At 37.7% G+C, this 14473-nt stretch overlaps 1 long non-coding RNA gene across 1 annotated transcript; it reads right to left on the bottom strand.

Moving 5' to 3' along the window:
* Positions 1-2429: 2429 nt before the first annotated feature.
* Positions 2430-13983, bottom strand: LOC124287990. Its single transcript, XR_006901354.1, has 3 exons — positions 13963-13983; positions 10061-10063; positions 2430-2506 (listed from the first exon to the last, which is right to left on the bottom strand). It is a non-coding gene; the product is annotated as an uncharacterized LOC124287990 (long non-coding RNA).
* Positions 13984-14473: the final 490 nt, after the last annotated feature.

Below are 14473 nucleotides of genomic sequence, written 5' to 3' on the forward strand. Positions count from 1 at the left end.
TTGGTTCTCTCAAGTGATGTATACAAGTCTCCCTGGGGCATATGGATCAGAATTAGTCACCGAAAACCTGTGCTGGTTGTAAGAGCGACCAGATGGATTGGGTGGTCAGGTTCTGCGACTTGGATGTGGGCGTGTCATCGTAGCCCGAGGAAGTGGGTCGTTGCTCACTGTATCAATAACTATACTGCTTGGTCCAAGCTCGTTTACGGGCTGCAGTTTTATAGCTGATATATTGCTGACCGTGATCAGGGCGGGGGACACCAGAAATGGGCTTCACACCATGGGTTTGTACCCATGTGGGGAATCGAACCCGGGTCTTCAGCGTGACGAGCGGATGCTTTAACCCTTAGGCTACCCCATCGCCCACATAATACGAATAAGAATAAGAATCTCATTGGGAACAGAACTTATTGATAAATATCTTAACTTGCAACAAATGATGGATAATACAATTATGACAGTATCATGCACGGATCAAGTGAAATCTATCCATAAGAAAGAATGAAGTATTAACGTGCAAACATCCTGAGAATTGGGGGTGTGGTGGGGTGTGGTATGGGGGGGTGGAGGTGGTGGAAGGTACAACTTGCGTCGTCTTCCATCTGTCTCAATATCTTTATCAGGAAGTGACGAATCGAAGGTTGGATTTACAGTTATGCAATCAATGTAACAGTTGGCGATGAGAGGCATCCAACGATGAAACGTTAATTCCAGTAATATAGTCATATGTTTCGATTACAACATCTGTAAGTGTATTATCGTGGTCACCAAAGCTGATATTGTCCATGGACCGTGTTGAATTAAAAACATCTTTGAACGATGCGATACTAGTTTAATATATCTATGTATTTGCATGTGTTGATTCAAACGTATCAATATTAAATAAATATAAATAGCAACTGCTTACTGAAACACATGGTCTCCTCGTGTTATTTTAAACCAAGGAAGCTCATTTACATAAACTAATGATTAAATTGTTTTTCACACCGGAGGACAGGATTTCTAGCTACAATGTGTGAATATAAGCGAGAAAAGCGATATGAAGGTTTGGTTGCGGGATTCCGAGTGTATGATGTTGTTTAAACATCAGCATGTGGTGCTTTATGTATTGATGATCATTGTCATTTAAATGTATCTTTTTACCTGAGTGTCAAAACTTTATTAATTATGTGCCTACACATATATACCAAGATATGTCACACATACAACGTGTATGTCGCTGGTATACGCATTGTCAGTATGCGCGAAGAATATTCTTCGATTAAAGGTGTACCAAAAACACCAAATATCCTTTTCATTCTCCAGATGAATGATTAGAGGTAAACATTTATCCATTGACTATCGATAAAAATTAACCAGTGCATTTGAGAAATAGTCACACTTGCAATTTACATTACCGAGTAATTGTGGTTGTCGATTCCTAGAAACTGGCTAAATTGACATGTCTGACTAAATATAGCTTGGAATCTGTACTGATCAAAAACACGACTTGCGGTCTTACCAAAAATGTACCGGATGATTCTACATAGACATGTCCAGACTAAAGGTCCAGAGTCGGACAATGTTTCAACGTATATTTACGGTTGCGTCAATCGTCGACATTGTATTTTATATGTGACTGACAAAATACAAAAAAGATATGTCCATTCTTAATTCAAGTAAATGTTCCCCAGCACATAAACCTGGAGACAACCTATGTGTATATTTATGTTGCTCCTTTCGAGTTTTTTCCCAGCTTTGCAATTGATTGCTCGCTGACACATCAAATATTCCATCAACTAAGTGATATCCATGTTTGAATGTTTCTCTACATGAATATACCTTCTGCAGACTCGAATTATAATGTATTTATATACAACTACTGTTTCTTTTATGGGTCAAGATTTTATTGCAGCACACATGTTCTGTTACTGATGATCATTTAGACATCGCTGGACAGGTACAGGATTATTCAGAGGTCATGTTCAGCCAAATTTCGTTCATATCACTACGTATTTTATATGACAATGCAGATCTCTCAATTGAAGAAAATCAGAATATCTTGAAATATGTCCAGATTACATCAATCAAACTAAACGATTCCTCTGTTCATCTTAAACTGTGATAGTCTCAAACTCAAGATCTCTTATGCATATCTTCTCTGTTTTAAACATATTTGATTGAAATCATGTAAATATCAGTGTGCCCAGTCGTTTTTTCAATGAATAAAGTATGTTTAAATCAAATAAAACATCACATCACTACTAATAACATAACTGCAATATAGATATATTTTGTTTCCTTTAAACGTAAATGTTTAAGCAGTTGTTAGCTAGTTTAAAGCCATGCTTATACACCCCCTCTCTCGGTGAGGGAGTGAATGGATGAGAATACATTTATACTACATGTACAGTAAAAGATCAGAGTATCAGATATTTAAAACTGACAGTTAAAATAATATCACTATTAAGAACAATACAATATAAAAACAGGTTATAGATCGCCAGTATGTGAAAGTAGATCACCACTCTACACCACTCTACACACCACACCACACCACATGTCATTAATTGTAAAAAACGAGCATCTAACCGATGATAGTGCATTCAAAAGACAACCTAATAACAGTAAACTGTTCTTGATCTACTGTAGCATTGAAAACCACACTGTCGACGTTTAAACCATAATTATATTTAGCACTATGCGGGGGAAAAGACTTAACCCGCAGGTTAGTATTTATAGCCATGCTTTTCTTGGCGATGGCGATGAAGTGATGGCCGAGGGTAAATAGCCGTGTCTATATCGAACAGGTGTATGGAGTGAAGTGAATCATCAAGAGAGGTAAAGGAGTGTTTTATATCTCCGACAATCTCTACAGAACTGTTTGAATACTGCTTCATCCCCTGTGATAGGTTCATCCTCAAATATAGAAGTATATGCTGATGTTAACCGTCTATATGATCTTGACGTTTTGGTATGTCATATATCATCTCTACAACATTTATAACAACATATGTTCCAAGAAACAATGACACATGCGAGTATGTCCGTTTGAGACCAGTAGACTCAGCTTAAAAGTTCTGGCTAAACGGATTGTACAGTTGCCTAAGGCGCTACAATGTGTTGTGCAGGGGCGTCCCTCGCGTACATCAGACACCCATAATACTGGGTTCGAATCCCGGTTCACCGTGATTCTGCTTCTGGGTTCGTCAGCGTCGTACCTTTGACCGTGGGTTTCACCATAGTGAGTCAAGTCAAAAGGTTTATTGTACAGAAGGTCTCTGGCCCATATACAAGAGAGTATGTACACATCATACTGTTACACACAGGAAGTAACACGTTCTTTAAACAGTATATTTCTTTTAACTAGTGCATTTTTAATATATAGTGAAAGGTTTAATATATGGGATTCGTTCTTAGTCGTTAAAATATATACGAAAGCTTTCAATAGCGGCATCTCTATCAAATAATCTTTAATAGACGTCCAGGCCCTGAAGCACGTCGGACGTTCTTCCCTCGACGTGGTATAACAGAATACTGTTCAAAGCGGCTTGAAATTCAAATAACTCACTTACTCATGCACAGGGGGCGTTATTATTAGAATATCAAATGGTCTCTCTTTATTTAACATGTAATATAAGTAAATTAAAAAAGAAGTTTATTATTTTATGCCACAATTAACAGACGTCTAGCTTCTAGGTGATCAAGAATGATTACCTGATATGTACTTTAACAAACCCGTGATGTAATGTGCAGGGTCCCTTTCAATCAACTATGCCACCTTGCCTGACCCCACCAGAAAGTTTTAATCAATTCGAACGACAAGAATAGATTACTGGCGAACAATTATATCCTGGATTCTCCTGGGGATTCTTTTGATGGACCTTTTACTTTTTGCTTTCAGAATCTGTCAGTTAATTTATGTGTTTCCTGTAATAATAATGCAAAACGGAATCCCGAAAGGGATTGAAATAAACACACAGTGGCAGACAGATGAAGTATCGGTACGTTTAGCCATCATTTACCAAAAAACGTAAATAATTTTATGAAAAAGTCATTATATTTCTACAACGTGACATTTAAACACATTGGAGAATATGGCGGCTTTTCTATTTCAAGGTCAGGAATACAGTGATGTCACCACCTAAAGCAAATCAGAAACATTGACACAAGCCCTTCGTTATCGCCATATTCCCTAACTACGTAACGTTATGTAACGACACTCCATATTTCATATTAGAGAGCTTCTGGGCGGTTGAAAATTTGAGTTTGTGGTGAATTGAATGGTAACGGTCCTCGCGATAAACGTACAACAGGTCTGTCGATACAGCTGAAGTAGTACAGGTTCACGGACCTGTTGTGGCTATTTCAAAATGACAGCAGCAGAGAAAGTCTTGACGTTTTATTGACGGGCAGACTCTTAAAATATCCAGACCCGTGACGATCCGGGTTAGAATTGATCGTGAACCCATGCTAACGACTAACGGGATCGGGTGGTCACCTTCACTGACTTGGCTGACACATGTTATCGTATCCCAGTTGTGTAGATCGATGCTCATACTGTTGATCTCTAGATTGTCTGGTCCAGACTCAGTTATTTACAGACCACCGCCATACAGCTGGAATATAGCTGATTGAGGCGTTAAACAACCAACCAACCAATCAACCAACTAACTAACTTAAAATATCCATGATATTATAAACGGGTACTTTGTCGTTGTCAGAGAGGGACTAGACACAGACGTACTATTTGATAGCGATGTCAGGTTGTAATTTGATTTTCCACAGTATTGCGAAGCATAACACTATACCCAAAACATGACTCAGACATGAATACGTATAAATGACTGTTGAGGTTCGTGGCTCAATATCTCATAAATATTCAAGTGTAAGGAAACGTTTTCATGAAGTTACAACCTGTGCGTTTCTAAGATCAATTTTGAATATACTCTTGCCTCTTGCCTACCCATACATGTAATTCCACGTATATTTTGCGAGATTGAAAATGGTGAATTGCTGCATGGAAATAACATCCTATTGGAATTCTAAGCTTCAGATAGTGAATAGGAGTTCGGTCTTAATTCATATTTGATAGTCCAGGAACGTCGTATTCTGGTCAGTTAAGTATTCTAAATCAGAAAACCCACTTAATGATTATGATCTGTTCTGATAGTCATATTTTATGCAGTGGCAATAAAATCAGATCAGAGGATTTTTTATAGCGGTACTGAGAAGTCAGCTCTGACTTTTAAGTGATTGTCTTCTTTGTTATGTATAATACGTTTCTCCACACACGTTCCACGCTGTAGATGAACTGAACACCCCTGTTCAGAACTGTCATCACCACAGGCGTCTACAGAATAACACGATTAGTTAGGGTATGTATAAGACGATTATTGCCTGGAATAATTTCAGATTTCTAAACATATAAAGGAATCAGTATTGATTATCTGGACGGTGACGGGGCGAATTTCTGTGTATTTACAGTGTTTTATGCCAGAATTGGTTTGAAAAAATGTTTTGTATAATGAATAAGAAATCCCAGCATTTTACCCTTGCGCTTGTGCTTGACCAAAGTTGGAAACCTATAACAACTGTCTTATCGAGCTTGGAACCACATCCAGCTTAATTCATGTTCTAAGCCGCGTTGTAGTACTGGAAATGCGGAGCGTACTAACTTGTCCGTGTACTCTTCTCTTCACCGAGTTTCACGACTCACTGATATATGTTTCACCGCAATTGTTACTTTTATGCAGCATGAAATCTGTCTGAAACCTGTTCTTGGCGTTGACTGTGCACATTAACATCTAACAAACACTAACCCGCTAACCCATCACTCATATGCTTCCATTAGGTAATAGAAACGCACACACGTATTGATATATATGTAATTCCACATCAGTTCTCATGCCAGCGCTCCAAAGAACATGATGTCAAAATGTTACTGTACTATTGGCCTCATGGCCACTCTACGAAATAAATCTGTCTGTCTGTCTGTCTGTGTAATTCCACATCAGTTTGTGCAATAACAAGATAAACAGACACATTTTGAAGTTACAAGACAGACAATGGTAACTGCTCCGTATATAGATTTCTATGCAGATGCAAAACCATGAACCTAGCGCACAGAATATGCTGATATACAAACATCGTAGGATGCTGTGAAGTGTTTTAACAGACTCCAATTAATGTACAATGAACATGAGTCCATTGCATGTAGTATAATATGAAGCGGTCCATGACTTGACGAAGAGAAGCCGTGGTGCGAGAGACATCCTTGCATGACTGTGCAGTCAGTATCTTGTCAACTTTATCACCCTACTCCCTGGGAGGTGTACGTTTTTAGGAAAGATTACATAACGTTCACCAGATTCAGGTTTTTATCATCCACATTGCATAGACCCGTGGATGATTTATCTGTAATACAAGATGTGAGCATAGATAGAACTGCTGAAATATGTATGAGCAGTTGCAGATTTTACTCTACTTTTTCAGATGTTTTGGAACTTGGAATGTTCTTTTTTATATTCTAGCTAATAACCTCTCATCAACAAAACATTATATGTTGAAGGCGAGCATTTCCGTTGTATGTATTGGAAAAAACATCACTCATATGAATACATGTAATAGAATATTCTTAGTCCCAGACAGTGTGTATGAATGTTGATATCATCAAGTCTGTCTGGTGGAATCAGCCGATACTGCCAGAAGAGTAAGTGAGAAGTAGCTAATTCAAACTACAGTACGACCACTCCACCATGGTAACAGATTGGCATCAAAACATAACCTATAAAACCAATTCATGAACTATAATTTGCACCCTGATACAGCACACATAATTCTGTCAGATTTACTTTGAAATTTATAGAGGAAGTCACTGGAACGAAACAGCCACCAATTTGAGAATGAAATTGAAAGGATCTTCAACATAATCTCCAAATGGTTTCACACAAAAGTTGTTCTGTAGGCGCAGTGAACATTACATGGGGACTCTGAATTACATTGCAAGCGGTGTAAAAGTAAAATAATGTCTTAAGGAATCGTAAAATACGAGGACAAACGAAAGTTATAAGACGAGCCTCAAATTTAAGCATATCACTGAAAGAGAGTGAATGAATGCACGAGTGTGTGTGTGTGCGTGTGTGTATGTGTATTAAACAACACGTTGCTATGAAGATTTCGATGGTTGTATTACGCCATGTCAGCATAATGTAAACTGATTATGATGCAGGCTTAAGACGTTTCCCACTTTGGAGAAACCCACAAATACAGACTGAGGCTAACAAACCAAAGAAAACAATCGTCATGAAGCAGAATTTGATTTCACCACATAAAGATCCTGCCCAATTTGACTTTACCTGATTACCAACATTGACTTCGCACTATCGTTTTGTGAATAGATTAAAAATAAAAACATATCTCAGTACATCTTCTGTATAAGCTTTCACAAAATTGGAATCTGGGACAGGTTTTGCAACCATTCCCTCCAGAATATTCATCGTTTCTAATGGAAGCTAGGAACATCTTGACAAGAAAATGAATAACATCATGTTATGCGTGTTCTCACGAAAGATTATGGCAAGAACTGATATATTTTTTATTCGCGTCTTTCAGTCTGAATTTGTTTAAACGATTTACAAAAGATTGTGTTCATTTCTGATTAGCATATTGACTGAATCAGATGTCATGGGAGGCAATGTATGTCTTTCACCGCCATCCACATCACCGACACATTCACTGTAACCATTATCTACTTTTGTGACCGTTGTCATGTTATCGGACATATAAGATAAAATGGGATCAGGTTAAGCTGCTCTTTTAATGAGCGTTTGACGGTTACCCTTGGATATTTCCGTCAAATATTGACCGGTCGGTTAACACAAAGACGTTTACTGAAGTATTTGCTCCCATAGGGGCATGTTGAAAATGAATGAAAGAATTTGAAAATTAATGCATAGCACATTGAAAACGAATAAATGAATAACTGAAAATGAATGAATCGGTTATTGAAAAGGAATACATTATCGAGAGTGAATGGATGAATGGATATATGGCTTATTGAAGTGAATGAATTATTGAAAAGGAATGAATGAATTATTGAAATGCACGAACGAATTATTTTGAATGAATGAATGAAACAAAGAATAATATAAGGTTTATCTCATGATTAATTCAAATATATTAAGCGTCAGTGACTTATGATTTTTAGACACATTGGCAATGCGTCATATTTTATACGATGTATGATGATATCGTATAAAAAGGACATTCCAAAATGTATTATGAAATATATCACAGACATTGTTAAAAATCTATTTTGTGAACTACTAAAGAACAAGCCGTATACTAAACAACACAGTATGAAAACAATTATACTTTTACACCGTCCTGACCCCTTCAGTTACAAACCAATGCAATGAAAAAACCCCACTTTACTGGGCACATCAAATCTGAGCAAATAATCCTTATTTCTGTTTAAAACTGAATGCTTGATTGGTGTTACTTTGAAATATATTTTAATTACCTTATGATTGGAAAATCAAATGAGCTTGTCTGTAATTCTTCCATCCCAAGAGTCAGACACTCTTTGTTCCTGATCAATAAATCAACTTTTCAATAAATATTCATGCATATATCCAGGATGTTCAGACGCCACCGCTGTAATATGACCTCCGCGCGTCTTGACTAGCATCCCACGTATGGATATCAGGTTGCTGGTTTGAATTAATGACGTTTGGTAATATCTACTTGGGTTTCATAACTCTTGCATAACAACCCGACCATAACTTCTAATACTGACTGACTGACTGACTGAGTTTGTTTTTACGCCGCTTTTAGCAATATTCGAGCAACATCACGGCGGGGGACACCAGAAATGGGCTTCACACATTGTACCCATGTGGGGATTCGAACCTGGGTCTTCGGCGTGACGAGCCAACGCTTTAACCACTAGGCTACCCCACCGCCCCATAACTGTAATAACAGGCTTACAGTTTAGTGCATGAGATAACATGGGGGGGATTTATTGTCACGGCTAGCTACGATGTAGCGTCCGCTTTTGTATTGCCAATCAAGCTAACATGGCTGGACAACCAACAAGCAAGCAAGAAAATATATTCTGTTGGGCAGTTGTTAGATAATTTATACAATTCCAAACTTTCGTAAAGGTAAGAACGGAAAATCAGAAAAAAATATTGAAAGGCTGATGATTCTTATATTGTTCCAAAATTAAAAGTAGTTGAAGGCTGTTAAGATTAATCAGAGAAAATGGAATTGCACTCCCAAGTCCATATTCCTGTTCATCTTGATGATCATCAGTGTCTCTCGGAAGAAAACCCCACCACTTTAAATTGTATTTCTTTTAAAACAGAGAAAATGAACCAACTGAGACTAATGCTTTCTCAAAATGACCCGTGAAGATCCGGGGTAGAATAGATCTTCAGCAACCCATGCTTGCCACAAAAGGCGACTATGCTTGTCGTAAGAGGTGACTATCGGGATCGGGTGGTCAGGCTCGCTGACTTGGTTGACACATGTCATCGGTTCCCAATTGCGCAGATCGATGTTCATGATGTTGATCACTGGATTGTCTGGTCCAGACACGATTATTTACAGACCGCCGCCATATAGCTGGAATATTGCTGAGTGCGGCGTAAAACTAAACTCACTTACTCACTGACTTTCTCAAAATGAAATCATGAAGATGCCTCCAATCTTCTACTTACATGCGATTGTATTCTTAACAGACGATTCTTAACTTACCAGAAAATAGAATTTCTACGTGTATTTTCACGGAATCCCCAAGCTAATTTTTTCTTATAATGCTGTTTGTCTCCAAGTACCAAACCAATCACACATCCCATATATTTTTTACAAACAAAACCTTTAACTGACGTTGGGCGATAATTGAACATACGTGGGCAACAATTGCATAAAGAACGAAGAAACTGCCGATAAGTCCATATTTTGTTTCATATTAGCAAAGTCTCAAAGCAAGATCATGAATAAATATTGGAAACATAACATTTCAAAGACTCTTTTTTGTATGTAGGGAACTGGGATGATGTCTGAAATATTGTACTGCCTTTTCCGTATAATTCCTTCCCTTTTTGCATTCAACCGTCGGTTTGCAAGGCTTTGGTACTTGTGTGTCAGCATGTGTATGTAGGGGATATTAAAGGATCACTTACAGTAATGACAATCGCAGGGTTTAATGTATAAGTGCATGTTGCGTGAAACGAAGCCCAAGTGACCTTTTAACATTTAACCCTAAAGAAAGTGGTTTAAAGCATTAAATAAATGAAATGGTGCACGGAACATTAAAATTGATTTTAAAGACTTGAATCTATGATTTACAGATCAAGTGGGGAATAACTTCTTGTGGCATAATGTATATATTTGTTAGAATCAGTAAACACCTACTAGCTTGTTATGTGAGTCAAAATATACATCAAATTTTCTCCTTATTGTGTGTGTTCGAACATGGAGGGATATTCTCTGATCTGATGATAGATACAGTGCTGAGGGAGCTCATACAAATGATGCAGTGTGGGAGAAGGACGTTGGCAAACAAAATGCAAAGTGACACGAACAATGTATTAGAAGATTTGTATGACGAGGAACAGGGCCGTAAATGATGCCGTAATAAGCAGCCATATCTCATCAAAATACTCCAGATGCATTATCCCCTGGAGGAAAAATAACAGTAAGATTGTATTGCCTCAAAACAACGTTATCAATATGTTCAAACGGGAAATGTTTATTTTGTGTAAAATAATTCCATTTCAAAACAAATTCCACTGATGCAAATTAAGAGACATATATACTCATCCAAAAAAAGTTAAGAACCACCCAAATATTCAATATTAAGTATCATATGGTTCACAATATGAACTAATAAATACTTTGATATTGAAAATTGGGTCCCTTCCCTTTTTTAGTTGAGAACATTGAAGCTCACGTAGGGTTCTATAACGTGTAGAAAGGCCACTCCCTTGTACTAGGTTTTGAAAATCACACTGGACTCAATTTCGTGAACAGATTTAGGTACACATGAACCGTATGTTTGTTCCGCTGCCTGTTAAATATTTGATCTGAGGGCTCTTCAAGTTCACAATCTAGATGCGCCAAATGATATCATTGTTGACATCAACTATACACCAATTGTCCACATGCACCCAGCTACAGGGATACACTCGGTATCGGTATGGCACTACTAGGCGCAATGTCCAAACTGACGACATGTGAAACACCAGAACGAGTTTGTTACAAATACCACACCGGTGATTTTGGAGGATTTGAAAGTACAAAGGAAATAGCAGGAAGTTCTTTATTTCTGTCAATGTCTGCTCTCGGTGGCACAGAGACACAACATGCGACAAAGAAGTCGCCCAGTTTAGTCTCCTCTTACGACCAGCAGATTCTCTGCGGGTCCGCACTGGAACTGCACAGAACTGAGCTCTAAAGTCAACATGTCTCAGTGTAAAAAAGTGAAAGACAGTACAAGACCTTTAGCTACAGCTTGTCCTACACCAAATCAGAATCATTAGTAAGATCAGCCGTTTTTGTTGAGCACGTGATTGGATGATTCTATGTGAGATTTGTAGGTTCCTAACATGTACATTTAGTAAGACTGATCATATTGTTTTAATATGTAATTGCTTTTTTTAAAAGTTAACTTATAGTGAATGAGACCACAGATGTTATCAAGCAGTTGACATTTGATGCGGAACGGAGGATGGGTTGTTTTGCTCCTTGGAAAAGGAACTGGCTAATCTAGCCCGAATTGCTACTGCTTTAAGACCAACCTGTGCACACATGCCTATTTAATAGCTGCTGAAAGCATGGTCATATTGGAATTTAATACCTTTACTCCAGATGTCCATGGACAACGACTGGCTTGTGAAACCTGCACATGTTCTTTTCAGCGAGCAGAGCTACTGTCGTCGTCGTCCTGTCGGCGTGATAACCATCCACGATCGTCATGGAAGTTTGAGTCACATATTCTAATAACTATGCTCGTTTTACCAAAGCGGTAAATGTCAATGACTAATCCTGCATCACGACAGGATCTACTTTCTTGACGGAAATCTTCTTCGAAGTGGCGTATAAACAACCTACTTCTTTGAAATGTTTTGTTATCGTACTTCTAAACAACACAACATAGCCATGTTTGCGTCCTTCACTCAGATTCTAATCAATCTATAATAAATTAAAACCTTGACATTTGTCTTGAAACTTTAAGTGAACATTATGTTGTTTGGATTAGCACAAAATATGTTAATGTATTGTGAAAAAGGAATCGGTGTATGTTCAATTTGCACGGTTCGTCGGGCGTAAAATATAACATATTTATACAGCTATATAATGTCTGAAATAGCTGCCCAAACCAAGACAAATGCGCCGGTACGAATCTTTTCCTTTGCTGACCATTCGCTTCAAGAACGTATTTGTCTAATTCCATATCTCACTGAGTATCTTGGTTTGTTTAAAGAAGTAATTCAAATTAAAACCAAAAAAATAAAATTCTTGAATTACTTTTGCTTGTACGTGCGCTGAAACCAAATCGTTCAACAACCCATATTCAAAATTCAATTTTCGTTTAAAATACATCGATGACTCAGACTCAAAGAAACAAGATCCTTATGAGATCTCTTCTGTATCACACCATTACCGTTGGAGAGCAAGAAGGGTTGATATCATTCCTAACTTGCTTTGCATGTCAAGTGTCCTTTGTTTCGATAAGAGCACATAAAACGACTAAAGCGTTGCTAAGATTTCTAAACAACCTATCACGTCCTAACAAATTTACCTTGAACTTGTGTCAAACTTTGCTTTATTTATAATGAACAGCACGAGAATTAACCGTTATATAATGGAATGTATATGCTTCGTGTAGCCGCAAATTTGATTAAATTTGTAAAGGAAGCGATTTGGAAGAAACGCTATTGCGATTTGATAAAACATTAATTGAGTATCTCGATTCCTCTGCTTCAAGTGGACGGGTATCATGGGTTGGCATAATGAGATCAGCTGTTCGAAAAGTGCATTAATGACTGTATGGTGTTCAGTATACATGCATGGATATTCCTGCTTATTTGTGAAACTAAATTAGGCATTTCCTGCAATACTTTAAGATACTTATGACTCTCGCTTAATCATGTTACAGTTTCCAGTACAGTTAACGTCAAGTCCACTGCCCGTGGGAGCATACACAAAGGTTTAATTCTAACACTTCCGTTTCCCTGCACAATAGGTGGGTAGCTGGATCAACGAATGGTGCAACATTTTATTGGACATGTATCACAAGGATATCGGAGTCAAGAAACCTCGTGTTGTTTAGTATAGGCAGCCCACGCTTTTATTATGATGAAGTCACGTTAAATTCTTATACACCACTGAGTAATGTTTCATGTAAACATGATAATAATTGACATCACGGTTTATATTTCTTTCTTTATGTTTTTAAGGAGTGAGTGAGTGAGTTTAAGATTAAGAGTCACATTGACAATATTGCAACCATATCGTGACTATAGTAACATATACTTTAATAATAAATAAAGTTTTTCCTAAAATCTGTCAACAAAGGACAGTAAAACAACTAGGGCATCACAGATAAAAATTTAAAACTAGTTTGTAAGCATTAAAACATTTATTACTGTACAAGATAATGCAATATAAAAATTGGGCTATAGGTCACCAACAACTGAAGGTAGATCACCATACTAGGGTGAGTGAGTGAGTTTAGTTTTACGCCGTTCTCAGCAATATTCCAGCTATACGGCGGCGGTCTGTAAATAATCGAGTCTGAACCAGACAATCCAGTGATCAACAGCATGAGCATCGATCTTCGCAATTGGGAACCGATGACATGTGTTAACCTAGTCAGCAAGACTTACCATCCGATCCCGTTAGTCACCTCTTACGACAACCATGGGTTACTGACGATCAATATTCTAACCGCATCTTCACGGGTCACCATACTAGGGACCATGGGGACTTACATTACCTTTGTTATCTGCATGGACCATGTTTTTACGGACTCACCAAATAATTTCGCTAAAAGGTGAGCTAAATTTCGTTAAATTGTTCACCTGAAATAATTAGGGAACGTATGGTAAAAATCAAAATATGGAATTACATTGGACATCGGAACCTCTTTGTAGAGGTAGACATTTTCAGTGTAAGAACATAGTTGCTTGCTACGACACATTTAATCAAGAAAGGTTGAAACCGCATTATAGGCCTCATACAATCGTCATGAAGAAATAGTCAGTATATCCCGTTATAATGCGTTTCTGACAGATAAATCTGATACCATGATTTCTGAACTTGAAATGGACTGACAGGCTGTTGGTGCAAATGTATCAACAACTGGAAATGCCTGTGATACATGATGATCATTAAATAGTGAATCACCCACCACCAAGCTCACAGTCAAGTCTTCACTGTGGAAAATATCAGCGTCCATTCTACGGTGGAGTTTGTACCTCAG

The sequence above is a fragment of the Haliotis rubra genome, unplaced genomic scaffold, assembly GCF_003918875.1.
Source record: "Haliotis rubra isolate DU_JTF1 unplaced genomic scaffold, ASM391887v1 Scf41, whole genome shotgun sequence".
Classification (NCBI taxonomy): domain Eukaryota; kingdom Metazoa; phylum Mollusca; class Gastropoda; order Lepetellida; family Haliotidae; genus Haliotis; species Haliotis rubra.